This window comes from Callithrix jacchus, chromosome 1 (genome assembly GCF_049354715.1).
Source record: "Callithrix jacchus isolate 240 chromosome 1, calJac240_pri, whole genome shotgun sequence".
NCBI lineage: Eukaryota > Metazoa > Chordata > Mammalia > Primates > Cebidae > Callithrix > Callithrix jacchus.
The window spans coordinates 181,910,955-181,931,805 of NC_133502.1; positions in this window are offsets into that span (position 1 = coordinate 181,910,955).

Here is a 20,851-nt window from a genome sequence, read left to right on the forward strand (position 1 = left end):
ATCACTTGAGGTCAGGAGTTGGAGCCCAGCCTGACCAACTCGGTGAAGCCCCGTCTCTACTAAAAATGCAAAAACTAGCCAGGCGTCATGGTGGGTGCCTGTAATCGCAGGTACTTGGGAGGTAGAGGCAGGAGAATCACTTGAACTCGGGAGGTGGAGGTTGTAGTGAGCTGAGATTGTGCCATTGCACTCCAGCTCGGGGAACAGAGCGAGACTCTGTCACAAAAAGAAAAAAAAGAGGCTGAAAAATCCAGTTTCTCAGAAAGAAACATTTAACAGGGACCTAAGAACAGAAGCCGTACAAGTTCTGGAGTGGCAGAGATGAGATGCTGCATCCCTGGCCGTTAGACGGTAGGGGAAGGGCACACTGGCTGCAGTGAGAATGGGGAGCAGTTTTCCCGAAGGGCAGGATTTATGGTAAGTACTTGCTCTTACATAGGAACAGTAGATCAACTGGAAATCTCAGAGGCCTTTCCCGAACCAGCAGTAAGCAGAACGCAACACTGCAGATTAGCAAACCCTTCAGCTCGGCAGGCCAGGTGTGCAAGGTCCCTGTGATTGTCAGCGAGGCTGGTGTGCTGAACTAGATGAGCCGACCCCTAGGGATCTTTGAAGACAGTGGTCAAAAGGGCATAGCTCACCAAAGTGCTGCTTGGTCTCCACCAAACTCCTCTCTTTCTGTCTCTCTCCCATCCCCCTGCTCTGGTCTGGTGAAGGGAGGCTTCACTTGAGCCACCCCATTGGTCACAGCCCCTTGCTGCAGCCCTAAACATGTTAGTGTCGCTGGATAGAGGGATAAGATTCTTGGTGTGTTGAACAAAGAATTGAATAAAATGCACAAAGTAACAAAAGAACAATGCACCCAAGCAAGGAAAGTCCTGGAAGGCATAGCTTTATTGAAAATAACTCACAGGGTGGAGGGGCTGGAGGAGATAGCTCAAGACACTCCTCAATTAGGGTTTTTTATTACGCTAAAGGAACCTGGCAACACCTCTTGGTTCCCTTTAGAAGTCCCTGATTGGCTGCCATGTGTCTTGCTGCTTTCTGTCATCAAAATATGTCTTATTTTAGCAAGAAATGGAGTATAATCTCTTTATGCAATCGCCTCATGCTGGACTTTGAGGATATTTTTATATTTTTTTAAAAACTGTTTTTGTTTTGTTTTGCTTTTTTTGAGATAGAGTCTGGCTGTATTGCCCAGGCTGCAGTGCAGTGGTGCAATCATAACTCACTGCAGCCTCCAACTTCTGGGCTCAAATAATCCTCCCATCTCAGCCTCCCAGGTCACTGGGACTACAAGGTATGCACCACCACACCCGGCTAATTTTTTTTATTTTAAGTAGGGATGGGGTCTCACTATGTTGCCCAGGCTGATCTTGAACTCCTGGCCTTAAGTGATCCTCCCACCTCATGCTCCTGAGCCATAGTGCTCAGCTGTTAGAGGTTTTATAAAAAAACAAAAAATGTCACATACTATTTTCCCAGAAAGTTCATTGGCACTAGTAAGGTTCTGAGGAGTTGGCAAACTCTGATTGGTGAGTGATGGCGGTGGGGAAAGTTCTGACTGGTGAGCAATGGCGGCCAGTAAAGCTCTGATTGGTGGGTGATGGTGGTGACAACAGCTCTCACTGATGAGTGACAGGGGTGGCTAAAGCTCTGATTGGTGAGTGATGGCAGTAGGTAAATCTAGTCTTAGAGTTCGCACATGTTGTAATGAAGCAGGAGTGGCCACAAGAAACAGACCTGTCAAACACCGAACTGGGAAGGAAGAAGTTTATTAAGGCCGGGAGCCAGGTGACAATTTGTTTAAATGACCCAGCTCCCCTAACAAAGAGAAGCTCTGCCTTTATATAGGCTTACACTCTAGATATTACACGTGAAAGGTCTCCAGATGGAGGAGTTGGGTGGGGGTTTGATCTTGTTTAAGTAAAAGCCGTGTCTTCCGGAGAGATTCCCCCACACCACGCCTGCTATTTACAGGAAGGTGATTTAGGAGGCCCCAGTCAGCTAGCCTTTTCTTCTGCTGAAATGTGGTGTGGAAGTCAAGGGAGAGGTGATCCTAGATGCCTGGGTCTCCTTCCTCAGTTTCAGTAGCCATGAGATAAAATTGGCTAAACCCTTTGAAGGATGGGCCTGCGACCAATCAGAGGCTGAAGTGGAGAGCTGGCCCACGGTCATTCAGAGGCTGAAGTGGAAACTTCTGTCTTGTTATCACAAGGGTGAGGATGTGGCCTTTATGCTGCCTAGAACTTTGTGGGCAAGTGGTTAAATCTCAGTCCCTCTGGCTGACAGCCGATTGAAAGGCTCAGTGGGTAGAGGCTGGAGGCCAGGTAGGAGGGTTGTGTGGGACCCAGATAAGGGTTATGTGTATATTCACACCCCTGGGCAGTGAGCCTGGCACCTATAGATGCCTATAAATCACCAGGGGGCAGAGGACAGTGCTGTCTGGGAGCCTGTGTCCCAGCCCTGCCCCCTCGAATGATGTGACCTGTGGCCAGGAATCATCACAGTCCCTCAATTTCCTCATCTGCAAAATGGTGATAACAATGCTGGCCATTCCTTCTCCCAGATCAGTGATGTAGTCCAAAAGTCCTAAACAGTGTCACTAAGTAAGATAAAGTCATTAATAAGTCATAAATCCCAGCCTGTCATAGGGACCTATGAGCTGTCCCCCTCCTCCTTCCCTGTGGAAGCCAGGACACAGCAAGGAGCAGGACCAGACAGCACCGGGCTTCATGCTGCTTCTCCGGCAGGCTGCAGAGAGGACACCAGGGTTATCCTGGGATGATTACCTGGTCCCCAAATCACCTTGTTTTGGCAAATACCAGAATTGGACACTGGCTAGTGATGGCCTCATGGTAGCCCCAGCCAAATGCCCTCCTTCCTTTGTCCTTACAGGGAAGGTGGGTTATACCTGTCTTGGAACCATAATTCCTTTTTTTTGGAGACAGAGTCTCACTGTCACCCAGACTGGAGTACAGTGGCACAATCTCAGCTCACTGCAACCTCCACCTCCCGGGTTCAAACAATTCTGCCTCAGCCTCTGGAGTAGCTGGGATTACAGGCATGCATCATCACACCTGACTAATTTTTTTGTATTTTTGGCAGAGACAAGGTTTCACCATGTTGGCCAGGCTGGTCTCAAACTCGTGACCTTAGCTGATCCACCCACCTTGGCCTCCTGAAGTGTTGGGATTATAGGCATGAGTCACCATACCCAGCCTGAGCCATGATTCCATTAGACCTTACCCTGCAGTTCCTGGGCACCTGCCCCAGTGCCCTATGTGATTACAAGCACTCTGAGGGCTAGGTAGCTGCTGCTGCTGCTGCTGCTGCTGCTTCTTCTTCTTCTTCTTCTTCTTCTTCTTCTTCTTCTTCCTCCTCCTCCTCCTCCTCCTCCTCCTTCTTCTTTTTTTTGAGACAGTATATCACTCTGTCACCCAGGATGGAGTGCATTGGCATGATCTTGGCTCTCTACAGCCTCAATTGCCTGGATTCAAGTGATCCTCCCACATCAGCCTCCCCAGTAGCTGGGACCACAGGCATGCACCACCATGCCTGGCTGATTTTTATATTCTTTTGTAGGGATGAGGTTTCACCATGTTGCCCAGGCTAGTCTTGAACTCCTGGGCTCAAGCAATCTTCCCACCTCAGCTTCCCAAAGTGCTGGGATTACAGGGGCGGGTGACTATGCCCAGCTGAGGTTAACTTCTTACGTTGCAAAGTTGCAGAGTGTAGCAAGAAAAAAATAAAGCTCTCCACCTAGTTCAGGTATGAGTCATTTCAGAAAACACTTAGTTTTCAAGACAATGCAATTTATATAATATTATAATTCCCAGCTCAACAATATAGTTCAGATATTCTCAGTCACGGTAGACTAAATATAACTTAAAAGGAAGCACATGTTACAGAGGTCTCACAAGGACCTCACTAGGACCAGTTCTGATATTGTCCTAGTCTGTTTGTGTTGCCTTCATGGAATACTTGAGACTTAGTAATTTATAAATAAAAGATGTTTGACTCACAGTTCTGCAGGCTGTACAAGAAGCATGGCACCCGCATCTGCTGGGCTTCTGGTTAGGCCTGAGGCTGCTTCCACTCAAGACAGATGGCAAAGGGGAGCTGGTAAGGAGTGTAATTCCCAGTTTTAAAAGTAAAGATTTGAAATTATTAGTTTGGAGACTTGTAGCCCACAAAAAAATTAGGATTTTGTCCAAACTGCAGAAAAAACTCAAGAACAGCTAACAACAGGCATACTATAATTTTGCTTTTGAAGCATAGTTTTTCCTTTTTCAGTCCCCATTTTTATTAAAAACAAATAATGATAGAACAAGTTGTTTACAAAATAAACTTTAGTTTTATTGTATTTGGCCTGATTATTTGCACAAAGCACAGCAAGAAAATTATTTTTCACATAGGCTTTTAAAATCGGCTTTGATGGAACTCTGTTCTATAAGGAATCTCAGATAACACTTTTTAAAAACAGCCCAGCCATGGGTTTGTACCCTCAAATGCCTATGAGTTGGATAAATTTCTCTCCTCTTGAGATCCCAAGATAACTTGGGGCTCCTGGGCCTGTTAGAAGGTAACATTCTTTATTTACCACAGGTGAGGAACTTTGTACAGGGACTGTGTAGACAAGGTATAAGGCCAGATTTCCTTGGGCTCTATAATCAACTTTGATTCTCTAAAGGTAGCATGCCATTCCAGTCAAAGCCTTGTTAAAATAATCAGTTTCTCCAATTGCATCCTGTTATAAAGAAAACAGATTATTATTGAACTTATGAAAATAACTATACTGCCGTAAATTGAGAATACTCATAAATAGTTTCCAAATTCTGGACAAATCAGGTAGAGAGAAACAAATATACTCCAAATTTTTTCACAGGAGTATATTTTAACGAAATGTTAAAAGCTGTAAGTAGCTTAAAAGTTTTCTTGGCTCTGGAAGAGAAAAAGAATCAGCAACGTTTTAAGCAAAAAGTTAAGAAAAAAGATTACTGGACGAGGTATGGTGGCTGATACCTATAATCCCAGCAGTTTGGAAGGCTGAAGTGGGTGGATCACCTGAGGCCAGGAGTTCAAGACCAGCCTGGCCAATATGGTGAAACCCTGTCTCTACCAAAGATACAAAAATTAGCTGGGCATGGTGGTGAGTGCCTGTAATCCAAGCTACTTGGGAGGGTAGGGCGGAAGAATCACTTCAACCCGGGAGGTGGAGATTGTAGTGAACCAAGATTATGCCACTGCACTCCAGACTGGGTGACAAGAGCGAAACTCCATCTTAAAAAAAAAAAAAAAAAAGGTTACTTCAGCATTCTATTAGCTCAATCAATTCAGTTAACTCCTGTTCTGTTTGATATTTATGAACATTTCAGCTCCCCATGAGTCCTGGAAGTTATTTCCTCTATTCTAATGTCACATTCTCCAAAATGATTGGAAACCTAAATTCAAGAGCACCTGTCAAAGTTCTAGAGCTGATTATAAACCACCTTTTAAAGAGGATCAGACAAGACAAAAATTGTCTGTAGATGACAAAAAGTCTTAGGACAGCCATTATTAAAACAACAGCTTGTAATCCCAGCACTTTGGGAGGCCAAGGCGGGTGGATCACGAGGTCAAGAGATCGAGACCATCCTGGTCAACATGGTGAAACCCCGTCTCTACTACAAATACAAAAAATTAGCTGGGCATGGTGGCACGTGCCTGTAATCCCAGCTACTCGGGAGGCTGAGGCAAGAGAATTGCCTGAACCCAGGAGGCGGAGGTTGCAGTGAGCTGAGATCGCGCCATTGCACTCCAACCTGGGTAACAAGAGCGAAACTGCGTCTCAAAAAAAAAAAAAAAAAAAAACCCACAGCTGACGACTAGGAATTTTGCTTACTTCTGTAGCATACAACAATTTTACATAAAAATTATAATATACACTCAATTATATCAGAATTGTAGGAGTTTCTCATAATTTTGGAACACATACTAACATATTTATACAAATCCAGCCCAAAGAAAGCCAGACACCATTTCATATTTGAGATTGCTTCTTGTATAATTTTTATACCACATAAGCCAAATGTCATTTTCAGATATTAGCGGACCTAATATCTAAAAGATTAGGTTAGAAAGAGACATAATTTATAATTTGATTTTGGAAAGTTTGTCAAATATCAAAGGTTTAAAACAGTGGATATCACAAAATAGAATCCCAGGTCTCCATAAGTCATTCATTTGGCCAAAACAAAAACTCCAATTTAATTTAAAAAAGAAAAAAACTTTTATTCTGATAGAGGAGACTTAGCTTTCCAAACAACAAGATCCAATGAAGATAGCATGAGACCAGCTGATTCTGTCTCTTCTTTCTCCTCCCCATTTTCCCTGTAATTTACCCAAAGGGGCAAACAAAACCCTTTCATTTTCTTTCAATGTTACATAAAACTCTTTTTTTTTAAAAAAAAAACCCAAATTTAATATTTGTATTAGTGCATCTTTAATGCTACAGCTGATTTTACAATAAAATTTTATAAATGCGTCCAATTTTAATTAGTTTGACCATAAAGCAAGATTTCCATAAAGTTTTTATAACCCTTTATGATTTTAGGGTTCTAAATTCAGAAAAAAATTAATCAGTTTCAAAGAAAACCTTGTTATTCAGACACATGGGCTCAGATTCTGGCTCCATATTTGTGCACTTTTATTTTAATGTTCAACCTACAGAAAAAAAATTAAATAATTCCCTTCAAATATTAGCCAACTTGCTCATACCCACAGAACTTTTTTTTACAAGACCAACCCTTCATAAACTTGTTCTATTTTTTTAAAACCTTCAGTTTTGTCCAGTTACTCTTTTAGGTTAAGATAATCTTTAAACTTTCTGAACTAGACAAAATTACATTCTTTTTTTTTTTTTTTAATGGACTCTCACTCTGTCACTAGGCTGGAGTGCAGTGGTACAATCGCGACTCACTGTAACCTCCGAATCCCAGGTTCAAGCAATTCTCCTTCCTTAGCCTCCAAAGTAGCTGGGACTACAGACATGTGCCACCACACCCAGCTAATTTTTGTATTTTTAGTAGAGACGGGGTTTCACCATGTTGGTCAGGATGGTCTTGATCTCTTGACCTCATGATCCACTTGCCTCTGCCTCCCAGAGTGCCGGGACTACAGGAGTGAACCACCACACCTGGCCACATTCCCTTTAATAAAAGCCATATTCCCATGCTTTCTTATAATCTTTTACTTACCTTACACACCTTATATGTAAAACTGTTTCTCCAGTAGTCTCAATTACATGTTACAATGTTAACTCTTAGCAACTTTTATTCTTGGTGAAAACCTGGTAAGTAATTTTAATTATGTACTAGGTGTGGAGTTCTAGAACATCAGACAGAAGTGAAGATAAGATCTGACTCTTTCCAGAGTAGGCAAATTGAATAATTTTCAAAAGTCAAAGAAACAGTTTGTGACCTTAAAACATTTATTAAGTCTGATATCTGGCCTTAATTTAGACTAAATGTCTACATTTTGAAGACATTTTTATTTTACCAATAATTTCTAAAACTGTCTTTATTTCCAAAAGATTACTAAAGTCACTTGAATAAAAGGCATTAAAATTTCTCCTTTATTGACAAAATATTTGATTTAAGCATTTATTTTTTATGCCAATTAATCAGAGCTCTTTTTATATAACTATTACACAAGCAACACATATGTATACAGACAAATAGAAGATTCAGCACTTGTAAGAGTTTATATTTGCCAGTTTCTTAATTGGATTACTGGTTTCAGGGTGGAGGAACAGGGCGAGGAAACCATGCAGTTTCTGGGGCCTAATAAAGAGGCACAGCTGGAAGGCAAAGACAGATCCCCAAAATTAGGGTGCCATTTTATGTATATCCTGGATCTTTAAAAGGAGGGAAATACTAAGGGGAAAGACAGTGCAGTGCTTCCAACGCACGTCATTGCAAGGCAACCCAAAGCCAATCAGCCCGTTTTGTAATCAGCCCCTCCCCTGTGGGAGTCTCATCTCTTAGTGGGGGTTAGGGATGTTTCCATATCTTCCAGGTGGCCAAGAGCATGTTTCTCTGATCCAAGCGTGCAAAGAGCTAAGTATATCTTCATAACTGACATTAGCTCTTTCTTAAAGTATATATATATTTTTACCTAGTTATTATTTATCAAGGCTAAAAGCTCTCTTATAATGCAAAGTAATTTTTTATATCCCCAAGATTCAAACCATTAGATAGCACAATACAAAACAACAGAAACTTAGATTTTTTTTTTTTTTACAGACAGAGTCTCACTCTGTCGCCCAGGCTGGAGTGCAATGGTGCACTCTCAGCTTACCACAACCTCTGTCTCCTGGGTTCAAGCAATTCTCCTGACTCAGCCTCCCAAGTAGCTGGGATTACAGGTATGTGCCACCACGCCTGGCTAATTTTTCTATTTTTAGGTAGAGATGGGGTTTCACCATGTTGGTCAGGCTGGTTTCGAACCACTGACCTTATGATCTGCCCACCTCAGCCTCCCAAAATGTTACAGGGGCGAGCCACCAGTCCTGGCTGAGACTTAGATTTTGAGAGGGACCTATCTGCTTTTAATTCTTGGGGTTTCATGAGGAAAACAGAGGTTCATTTGCTCGTTTTCCTAAAATGGGGTCTGTGGTGCCTCCTCTGTTTTTCTCAAGAAATCTTAGGCTACCAGAAGTTATCTTAGGGCCTAAGAAGTCAATAACAGAAGAAAAACTAGAATATTCACAAATATGTGGAAATTAAACAACATACTGTCTTAAACAACAAGTGGGTCAAAGAAGAAATCACAAGAGAAATTATGAAATACTTCAGACAGGCTGGGCGTGGTGGTCTTGCCTGTAATCCCAACACTTTAGGCGGCCAAGGTGGGCAGATCACTTGAGGTCAGGAGTTCGAGACATACCTGTGTAACACAGTGAAACTCTGTCTCTACTTAAAAATACAAAAATTAACCAGGTGTGGTGGTACATGCCTGTAATCCCACCTACTCAGGAGGCTGAGGTAGGAGAATTGCTTGATCCCAGGAAGTGGAGGTTGTAGTGAGCCAAGATTGCACCACTGCACTATAGCCTGGGGAGCAGAGTGAGACCCTGCCTCAAAAAAAAAAAAAAAAAAAAGAAAGAAAAGAAAAAAGAAAAAAAACATTTTGAGACAAATGGAAGTAAAAATACAACATATCAAAAATTTATGGAGTGCAGCAAAAAACAGTGTTTAGAGTGAAATTTATACCTATAGGCACCTACACTTTTAAAAAAGCAAAGATTGCAAATCAATATATATGAAAGGAACTGTATATATAAAGAACTTCACAATTCAACAAGAAGATAAACAACGTAATTTTAAAATATTCAAAAAGGACAGGCATGGTGGCTCACACCTGCAATCCCAGTGCTTTGGGAAGTGGAGGTGGGCAGCTCACCTGAGGCCAGAAGTTCAAGACCAGCCTGACAGACTTGGTGAAACCACATCTCTACTAAAATACAAAAATTAGCCAGTCATAGTGGTGTGTGCCTGGAATCTCAGCTAATAGGAAGGCTGAGGCAGGAGAATTGCTTGAACCTGGGTGACAGAGGTTGCAGTGAGTGGAGATCGAACCACAGCACTCCAGCCTGGGCCACAGAATGAGACTTTGTCTCAAAAATAAATAATTAAATAAAATAGGCAGAAAGAACAGGCGCAGTGGCTCACATCTGCAATCCTAGTGCTTTGGGAGGCTGAGGCAGGAGAATCACTTGAGGCCAGGAATTTGAGACCAGCCAACATGGTGAAACCCTGGCCCTACTAAAAATATAAATAAAAATATAAGTAGAGGTATTTAATTGGCAGAGGAACTAAAATTAAAGTAAAAATGCTTTAAAGGTAAGAATGATCTTAAATGAAATTTACTAATTTCTGTGTGACTATATTTCATTTATAAAAGTAGTAAATTTCATTTAAGATTGCTTTTAAATTAGAATCACTTCATAAATGAAATAATATCTATCTTCCTTCCATGATGATGTAATGGGGACCCGATTTGCTGTTCTGCTTTAAACAACTAAAAAAAAAACCCACCAAAGTGTGTGGAACAACAATTCAAAGACCTTAAACAGGCGCCACAGGATAGCAATTCCTGGGAGATGACAAACCCACCAGGTTTATGATTGCCCAATCTGCCTGTCTGGAGACAGGTTTTGGGCAACGGTGCGGGAAGGGAGAACCCAAAAGAGCCTGGCAGTTCCCGAGTTGAGGAACTAAGTTGAGAATTCAAGGAGGCCAAAGCAGATTGATTTCACAGAAAAGAAGAACGAGAGAGGAGAGAGCCACATGGAGAGGAGAGAGCTTCCCCAGAGGGGTGGGGGACTTCTGGGGAGTGGGGGGAGGCTCTGTAAATCTCCTCTTAAGTCTTTACCTGAGTATTGATTGCTCTGTATTTCAGAAAAATACTGAAGGTCTGCTGGACAGGTGGGTAGATGAAAAAGAAAAAAAAAAAAAAATACTGAAGGCCAGGGAAAGGACCACAAGACAAGAGCAGGAAGAACAACCCAGTGCTTCCATAGGGCTGGAAATAGTTCCGCCAGCCAGCCTAGAAACATCTCACAGTATCCGGGTAATCAGAAAGAAGGGTATAGCCTCAGTTGTTCCAAATTAGCCTCAGAACCGCTGCTTTAGCCCTGCTCAACAGCGCTGGAGAACAAGCCTGGGAAGAATCAAACTATTGACAAGTAACTTCACTGCACTCAGAACAAGAATATTTAAAGAAAGGGGAAAATATCAAGCAAGGTTAAATTCACAATGCCTGGCATCTAATCCAAAATTACTAGGTGTGGCTGGGCGAGGCGGCTCACACCTGTAATCCCAGCCCTTTGAGAAGCCAAGGTGGGTGGATCACTTGAGCTCAGCAGTTCAAAACCAGCCTGGGCAACATGGTGAAACCACATCTCTACTAATATATTTACAAGGTGAAAAAGAAGCAGGAAAATAAGACTCCTAATAAGCATAAAAATCAATTAGTGGCAGGGCACAATGACTTACACCTGTAATACCAGCACTCTGGGAGGCCAAGGCAAGCATATCACCTGAGGTCGAGGGTTCAAGCCTAGCCTGGCCAACATGGTGAAAACCCATCTCTAACTAAAAATACAAAAATTTGCTGGGTGTGGTGGCGGGTGCTTGTAATCCCAGCTCACTGCAACCTCCACCTTCCAGGTTCAAGCGATTCTCTTGTCTCAGGCTCCTAAGTAGCTGGGATTACAGGCGAGAGCCACCACCGCCGCTAATTTTTTTATTTTTGGTAAAGACGATGGATTCACTATGGTGGCCTGGCTGGTCTCCAACTCCTGACCTCAGGTGATCCGCCCACCTCGGCCTCGCAAAGTGCTGGGATTACAGGCATGAGCCACCGTGCCTAGCCACTTACGGTCATTCTAGGCTTGATGTTCTGAGAAATCGCCACACTGTTTTTCCTGCGCCTCTACCAGGGACACAGCTGGGAGCTGGCGAACTGGACTTGGGGTGGGAGGGAAAGGCAGCATTAAAGATGCCCCCAGCTTTCACTGAGATGAGAACCGGGCCCCAGGAGGGCGGGTCTGGATCAGGGTCCGATGAACCGGACATGAGTGTATCAGGTTGTCAAGGGGTCACCCCCGGGGGCAGGGCTTCAAGGGCACCTGAGCCTCTCGGCACTGGGCGGGATGCAGAGTCAGAGCCCCAGGGGACCAGGGCTGTGAGGGGCACGCAGGTGCCATCGGGGGTGCTCGTGAAGAAGAGCCATCCCTTCCACCGCGCCCCACCGTCCACTCCGGGTGCGGCTTCGGCAAGTCGGGGCGGCGGGCGGCGCTGGACCGGAGCAGGGGTCTCGGGCTGATCCTGCCCCAGGGCGGCGGGGCGGGCAGAAGGCGGCAGCTGAGACCAGGCCCGGAGCCACCGGGCTGCTGCGGACTCTGGAGGGTGAGTGCCGGCCTCGGCTCCAGGTACCCGCGAGGGAGCCGCTGCGGCCGGGAATCCGGGGTGCGCTCGACAGCCGGGCCGGGGCAAAGGGGGCGCCCAGGGCCACGAGGTCTCAGGCCGGCCGCCGCCCCAGCCTCCGAGACCCTGCGCCCTGAGGAGCCCGCGGCAGGTGGGCGCGGCCGCGATGTCGGGACCCGCAGGCTGGGTGGGCGCGGTGGCGCTGCCTGGCGGAAGGCTCGTCTCCCGGGTCCTCGGGTCCTGGGCAGGGCCGGGTCCCCCGACGCCGTAGCGGTCTCTGGCCCCTCGCCCCTCCACGCTCCCCGCCTTCCCTGAGCTGCGATTTTCAGCACAGATCCACGGACCCTGGACAAGGATCAGGCTCCGGGCTGCCCTGCCCGCCCCCCAGCCCTTCCCTCGGGCACGGTGACCAGGTGCCCTGTCAGCCGGGAACAGCCTCCAGACCCCAAAGGCGGAGGCGCCTCCGGAAGGAGGTGGGCAAGTTCAATGCCAAGCGTGACCGGGGACCTGCGCCCCAGGCGCTCAGGTGATGTAGGAGTTAAGAAGAAATTACTGAGGCCCGGAGGCTCAGGCCTGTAATCCCAGCACTCTGAGAGGCCGAGGGTGTATCACCTGTCCTTAATTTTCTTGGCTCCAGAAGACAAATTGGGTATTTACCCAGAAAACGACGTCGTTTCAGAGGGAGAGAAGCAGAATGTAGGGACGCAGGCTGCAGACCAGTGAACGCTAGCGCCAAAGGCCAGGGAGAGCCAGAGCCCAGAGCCGGCACACAGTCCTTTAATTTAGAGGACTGCTGCGTACACATCTGGGGAGAGAAATGTTTGACTAACTTGCAGTCAGGTGGGGGATAAGGCACAGCGAGGCCGGAGTTGCTGAGGGCTCCTGCCCGGGAGGTGCAGCCCCGGAGGTGCAGGAGGAAGAGGAGTGGAAAATTCATGAAGAAAACCGCGTGGGTGTGTGGTAGATCGTGGCCCTGCCGTCAGCAATGCTCACCATTTGTCAGGGATTGCTGTGAGGCAGCACTGGGTTCAGTACCGCTGAGTTCTCAGGAAGGAACAGTAAATACCTCCCAGGTCGTTCTTTCGCCCGTGGGAAAACAGGTTTGGGGCGATCTGGGGCAGTGCTCGGTTCCCAGGCAAGAAGGGCTGAGTGGGGCCAGGGACTCAGGTGTGCCTGTGAGCACCTGCCTCTCAACACTTTCCAGGCTCTTCCCTGTTCCTCCTTTGTTGCCTCCCCGCTCTTCCCACTTTATTTTTCTTAATATGTTTCAACAGATGTATACAACAAGCTGCACATAAAATGTACAGTTCGATACATTTTGACCCATATAGATGCAGCTGCCACCCCAGGAGTCCGTCCTGTTCCAAGGGTTTTGCTGTCTTAGTTGGTCTCATGTCAGGGAGCCTGGGAGGGCCAGGGACTCGGCAGTTGGTCTTCATACCGCTCGAGTTCTGGCACTGGGTCTGGCCGGTGACTGAACCCAAGATAAATATCTTGAAGACTAAAAAGTTAGGACTTTCAAGAAACCTGGCAAACGAGTTCCCATTCACAGGTTACCCACATTCATGCATATTGATTTAGTCATCCAGCCATGCTGGTTGAACGTTGATGAGAACAGCAGACCTGTGCCAGAAGGTGCCTGCAGCTGGGGGCTGCAGAGCGGGTGTCCTCAGGGACACCAATGGCGAGGGACACAATGTGTGGAAATCTGGGAGAGGAGCATGCCAGGGACAATAGCTTACATGGGGAAGGCCCTGCTCCAGAAATCAGTCAGGCTTGTTGGGGAGGGCAGGAGGGCAGGGTGGCCCCGAGAAAGGCGGGAAGAGGACCTGAGAGAGCCTCGGAGACAACGGTGAGGCTGCGGTTGGTGGGCAGTGAGCTGGATGTCATGTGCTGGCTCCTTGGAGAACGCTCAGCTCCTTTACACCCATTGGAATCCCTGGAAGACTGAGACCACGTGCAGTTCTGGAAGCTGGCAGTGCTCTGGGTCCCAGCTCTCCCTTCTGGTGGGTTCACCAGTGATTGGCCAGGAAGAGATGGAACCATTCCTGGACCAAACTGAGGGTTGGGCTGCGATTTCTTGTGGCCCAATAACAAGATGTAGATGAACTGGAGAGGAAGAGAGTTTTTATTTCTGTAACTGGTTATAGGGAGAAGGCCTGGAAATTATTGCCAGACCAATTCAAAATTATAAAGTTTTCCAGAGCTTAGATACCTTCTAAGCTACATGTCTACGTGTAAATGTGCATTCATCTAAAGACATAAGTGATTGACTTCTTCTAATCTATAACTAAGGTCTGAGTCCTGAAGACCTTCCTCTGGAGCCTCAGTAAATTTACTTAATCTAAAATCCTTATCTTGTCTCCTGCTAAATCATGGTGGTTTGGGGAGTTCCTTCAGACCCCCACTAAACTGATTTGTGGAGGCCTGGGGAGTTTCTTTGGACCCCCAATAAAACTTGTTTAATCCTAAATGGGTCCTGTTAAGAATTCCTTCATTATTCTGTCATGCTTTAAGGCCTAGGAAAGGTCTAGGCAAAACTCTTGGTGGGCTTTTGTTACATTCCAGCCTTTGTATAAGAGCACTGGCTTTTAACATTTAAGGTAACCACTTAGTCAGTACTGAAACAGTTGTTATGGAGGCCCGCATTCATGAGACCTGGCCTGCCACAAAGCATCTTACTCAGAACGGTGCCCTTAACTTCAATCAGCTTTGACAGAGCCCTCCCAAGCACACCTAACATTTCTTCCTTCAGCTTAGGGTCAAGGGGCTGGGATGTTAAAAGAAACAGCCTTATTGAAGTGTCACTGATATGCCATAACACTCACCTGTTTCAAGTGAATTATTTTCTCTCAGTTACAGAGTTGGTTTCCATCCCCAGCCCTCAGTACCCCCTGCAGGTCCTTTGCAGTCATTCCCCATTCCCACCTGACCTCAGACAACCACTTCTGTCTCTCTTGTATGAAAGTTTCACATTTTGATCCATTCCAATTTATTAATTTTTTCTTTTATTAATTGTGCGTCTGGTGTCATATCTAAGAAATCTTAATCCAATGTCACAAAAATTTAATCTTCCATTTTCTTCTAACCGCTTTCTAGTTTATCTGTAAGAATCTGTCCATTTTACCTAAGTTGCATAATTGGTTGGCCAACAGTTGTTCATAGTAACCCCCTGAAATCCTTTTAATTTCTGTAAGATTGGAATTGGTGTCTTCTCTTGTATTACTGATTTTAGTTGTCTGTGTTCCCTCTCTCTCTCTCTCGTCAGTCTAGCTAAAACTTTGTCAATTCTGTTGATGTTTTCGTAGAACTGACATTTGACATTTTTTACTTTATCTTTTCTGCTCTCTATTTTATTGGTTTCCACTCTAATAGTTATTAATTTCCCTTCTTCTTGTCACTTTGGATTTAATTTGTTCTCTTTTCTTTTTGTAGTTATTTACAACGGAAGCTCACCGACTGATTTAAGATTTTTCTTTTCTAATCTAGACATTGACAGCTATAACTTTCCCCTGAAACACAGCTTTAGTTATATCCCATAAATTTTGGTATGTGGCGTTTGCATTTTCATTCAGCTCAGAGCACTTTTGGATTTTCTTCTTTGACCCATTGCTTATGTAGAAGTGTGTTGTTTAATTTCTATGTATTTGTAGATTTCCCAGATTTCCTTTGTTAATTTCTAATTTCATTCCCTTATGGTGAGAGAAGAAACTTTGTGGATATCAGTCCTTTTGCCTTTCTCAAGACTTGTTTTATGGTCCAGCATATGATCGATCCTGGAGACTGTTCCATGTGCACTTGAGGAGGACGTGTCTTCAGCTCTTGCTAGGTGGGGTGTTCTAAACACGCCAGTTACGTCTAGCTGGTGCCTGGTGATGTCAAGTCATCTGTATCTACTGATTTTCTAATTATTCTCTTGCATTACTGGTAAGAAAGGAGAATTCAGTAACTGCTTTGGGAAAAGTTAAACACACGCTTACCGCATGATTCATCTCTTCTGCTCCTTGGTGTTTACTCAAGGAAAATGAAAACAAAGGTCCACAGATCCCTGCACATGAGTGTCTACAGAAGCTTTGTTGCTAGGGGCCCCAAACCATAAAAACCAAAATGTCTGTCAATAGGAGACAGGATAAACCAATTGTGGTGTGTTAACAATGGCGTTTCTCAGCAACAAGCAAGAATGAACAACTGATACAGGGACAGTGTAGGTGAATCTTCAAGGGTCATGCCGTGTGATCCAGCCAGACATAAAAGAGCATGTGGCAGGCGATTCCGCTTATGGGAAACACCAGGGAATCAGATCCGGGGTCAGGAGAGACCTTACTGGGGTGATGAAAATGTTGCCTATCTTGTTTCGGCGGGGGGTGGGAGGGGTGGTTACATGTGTGCATTGTTCAAAACTCCTCAAAACCGTACACCTAAAGTGGATCGATTTTACTGGATGTAAGTTATCCCTCGAATGAAGTTGATTTTCAAAGTTTTTAAAAATGGAATAATTTCTGCCAAATTGAAGGACAATTATTTTCATCTAGATTTCTCTACAGCCAAACAATCTACTGACTAGAAAAGTGGAAAAAATAACTTAAGACGTGTAAAGTTCAAATTTTGCCTCCCACGTTTCTGTTTCAGGAAGCTATTCGAGATAAACTGTTCTATGCTCACAGGATTTAGAAAGGCGGAGGTAAATACAGACAAGCTTTATGAGATAAGAAGCAACAGAACAATTAGCTGAAAGGGACTGATTGCAGGGGAAGGAATAGGAACCGGGCCGGGAGACAGAAGGCTTCCAGACCTTGTGAAAACAGGAGCCCCTCCTACCTGTGGGGATATGTTCCGAGATCCCCAGTGGGTGTCTGAAACCACGGCTGGTACCAAACCCTGTACAGACTGTCTTCCCCTATGCACGTATGCCTATGAAAGAGTTTAATTTATAAATTAGGCACAGGATGGAACTCACAGCCATCATAATAATATAGAACAATTATAACAATATATTGTCCAAGGCAGGCGGATCACTTGAGGTCAGGAGTTCAAGACCATCCTGGCCAACGTGGTGAAATCCTGTCTCTACTAAAAATACAAAAAATTAGCTGGGCATGGTGGTGGGCACCTGTAAATCCAGTTACTCTGGAGACTGAGGGAGGAGAATCGCTTGAACCTGAGAGGTGGAGATTGCAGTGAGCCGAGTTAGCCCCATTGCACTCCCAGCCTGGGCAACAAGAGCAAACTCCATCTCAAAAACAACAAAAACAATATACTGTAATAAAGGTTATGTGAATGTGATCTCTCTCAAAATATATATATATATCTTAATTTGTGGGTTGCTTTTTTTTAAGAGACAGGGTCTTGCTCTTAACTTATACATTCATCAGAGCTATAGTAAAGAATTAGTGGAAACATACTTCTACGGTTGCTAATGGAAACCTGGCTTGCCACAATGTGATAGAAGAATCTAATTTCATTCTTCTGTATGTAGCTATGCAGTTTTTAATACCACTATTTTTCTTTCTTTTTTTTCAAATAGAGACAGAGGTCTTACCATGTTTCCCAGGTTGGTCTCTAACTCCTGGCCTCATGTGATCCTTCCACCTCAGCCTCTCAAAGTGCTAGGATTATAGGCATGAACCGCTGCACCTGGCACCAACACCATTTATTAAAGAGTCCTTTCCCATTGTGTATTCTTGGCATTTTTTGTTGAAAATCAGTTGAGCATAAATGCACCTCTGGGCTCTGTATTCTGTTCCATTAGTCTGTTTTATGCCAGTACTATGCTGTTTTAATTATTATAGCTTTGCAGTATATTTTGAAGTCAGGTAGTGTATTGATCCAGCTTTGTTCTTTTTGCTTAGGATTGCTTTGGCTATTCAGGGGTCTTTTGTGGTTCTTTATGAATTTTAGGATTATTTCAATGAAAAATATCATTGAAATGTTGAAACAGGGATTGCATTGAATCTGTAGATTGGGCTGTACGGACATTTGGACAATATTAATTCTTTCAATTCATGAACATAGGATGTCTTTTTTTTTTTTTTTTTTGAGATGGAGTTTCGCTCTTGTTACCCAGGCTGGAGTGCAATGGCGCAATCTCGGCTCACCACAACCTCTGCCTCCTGGGTTCAGGCAATTCTCCTGCCTCAGCCTCCTGAGTAGCTGGGATTACAAGCATGCGCCACCATGCCCAGCTAATTTTTTGCATTTTTAGTAGAGACGGGGTTTCACCAAATTGATCAGGATGGTCTCGATCTCTTGACCTCATGATCCACCTGCCTTGGCCTCCCAAAGTGCTGGGATTACAGGCTTGAGCCACCTCGCCCAGCCCTAGGATGTCCTTTTTTTTTTCTTGACACCTGATCTCAGACACGGAATATCTTTCTAATTATTTATATCTTCAATTTCTTTCACAAATGTTTTATAGTTTTCAGTATATGGATTTTCACTTCCTTGGTTAAATTTGTTCACAAGTATTTTATTTTTTGTAGCTATTGTACAGAAGATCGTTTACTGATTTGTTAGTGTATAGAAATGCTACTGATTTATGTGAATTTTATATTCTACAACTTTACTGATTTCATTTATTCTAACCGCTTATTGGTGGAATTTTTAGGGTTTTCCATAAGATCATGTTATCTGTAAACAGGGACAATTTAACTTCCTCCTTTCCAATTTGGATAGCCTGTATTTCTTTCTCTTGCCTAACTGCTTGGCTGAGAGCCGACTTGTTGGGTTTGCTGTCTGTGCCCTTTGGTGTTCTGTGTCGCTGGCTTCTCCAGCTCCCAGTCACAGATATATGAGGCAGAAAGAAAACCCAGGGAACTCCTGCCATGTCATTCCTCAGGTCCCAAGTTCCCTACCTGGTCTGCCTTCCTCTCTCCACCTTTCAGTGTTTTGTATGTATACAGTTCTGTATGTACTTATTGATGTATGTGTCACATCCAGAGAACTATACAGGGATTTTAACTGTCCTTAGTGTCGGGCATGGGGACGGGTGCTTCTATTCTGCCTTGCCTGGAAGTGGAAGCTTCTTCAAGCCAATTTATCACCAACTGGCATGACAGAACTACTGGTTTAGTGTCTAGGTGTCCCCACTAAGAGCGATCACCATGCAATCAGGTACTCCCTTGCTTCTGTGCTGTGTACAGGAACCTGAAACAGCGCCCAGCACCCCGAGGGCACAGGAAGTCAGAGGTGCAGGAAAGAATGAATCACACAGCCAGTCATCCCAAGTCAGGCACGGATCCGGGAGCTGAAGTGACAAACTGGAGGTCAGGCAGTTCTGTTACTTAAGCCTGGTTCTTCCTGACTCCAAAGGCCATGCCCCACCCTGTGCTCCTTCCCAGCAGAAGGTGGTTTTATCCGGGTCACAGGAGGACAGGATGGCTATTCCTGACTGTTGTATAGCAGTGCCATATCTCCCAGTTTCCAGAATACTTCATGTGTTGCTGTGGAGGTCTGACAGCTCCGAGTAGCCCCTTGCCCCTGGAGGGAAGGGGTAGGCTGAGACTTCCAGTATCCTAAGTGGGAACTACGTTGCTAAGGGCAACCTCCTGTCCCTGGGAGGGAGGGGAAGGAAGAGGGAGGGCACCCTTCCTCCCTCTGTTTACCTGGAGATGACCTGCGTCCTGCTGTGGTTGCACCTGGACCAGCCCAGAGGGACTGGAGTGACTAACTGCAGGTGGGGTGCACCCCGTCTGGGTGCAGGGTTTCCCCGTGATCCCTGGTCCCCGCCTCCCTGGGCCTTTCCACGGCTTAGTGAGTGGGGTTGTGGGGGACCACAGACAAGTCAGGCACCTACATAGCATGGCCGGAATCCAGCTGCTCTCCCCCTCCACGCCCCTCCCTGTGTCCTGCACCCCTAGAGTCCCAGAACCAAGGCCAGCAGTGGGGTTCCAGAAGTTCAAGTCCAGGCTAACTCATCAAAGGCACCGACTTTGCCCAGGAGGGGCAGGGAGAGGGCAGCCTCAAAGTGTCATCTATGATTATTTTTTGTCCAAAACCAGCCTTGGGTGTGTGCCGAGCATGGGGAGAGCTGCTGCCTCTGTGAGCTCTGGCTCACCTGGAGTTGGAGTTTTTTTACTTCCTTGCCCCTCTCTGCTCTGTTTGGTGGGAAAAACAGAAACCAGCACCTGTAGGTGGGACTAGGCGAGCCTTTCCCTACCCCACTCTGCGCCTGCAGCCTTGGGGGCTCCATTCTCCAATGTGGCTGCACTAGGGGTGCTGGGGGTGGTGTGGGGACCAGACCCAAGGGGGTTCCAGGTACGATTCACATGGTAAGGGACCCCTCCCCAGGGCCACACCTGGCAGAAGATGGCTGATGATGTTAGAAGCTTGACAATAGTCTAAACCAGAAATAAAATTTGAAGCCCACTGCACCAACCATCTGAATGGACCCCTCTTCTAGGCCAGGGCAGTCCAAAGTTAACCTAAAAACCTGGTTCAGGCTGTGAAGAGAAGGTGGGGTGGACATGCCTCATTTACGCCCTCCTCCCTTTTGGGATTCAGTGAAAGCTGACCAGCACTGAACATCAACACAGGCCTTAAGTCTGATGAGAGGCATTTACAGTCTTTTCTCTCTGAAGCCTGCTACCTGGAGGCTTCATCTGTGTGATTCAACTTTGGTCTCCACAACCCCTTATCATAACCTAGACATTCCGTTCTAGTGATAACTCTTTCCACCAATTACCAATAAAATAATTGTTGAATCTACCTATGACCTGGAACCTCCCTGCTCCACCTGTCTCGATGGAACCAGTGTGTATCTTGCATGTATTTGATTGATGCCTCATGAAATGTATAGTCAGGCTGTGCCCAGATCACCTGGGCACATGTCCTCAGGATCTCCTGACGGCTTCGTCACGGGCCATTGGTCACTCAGATTTGTC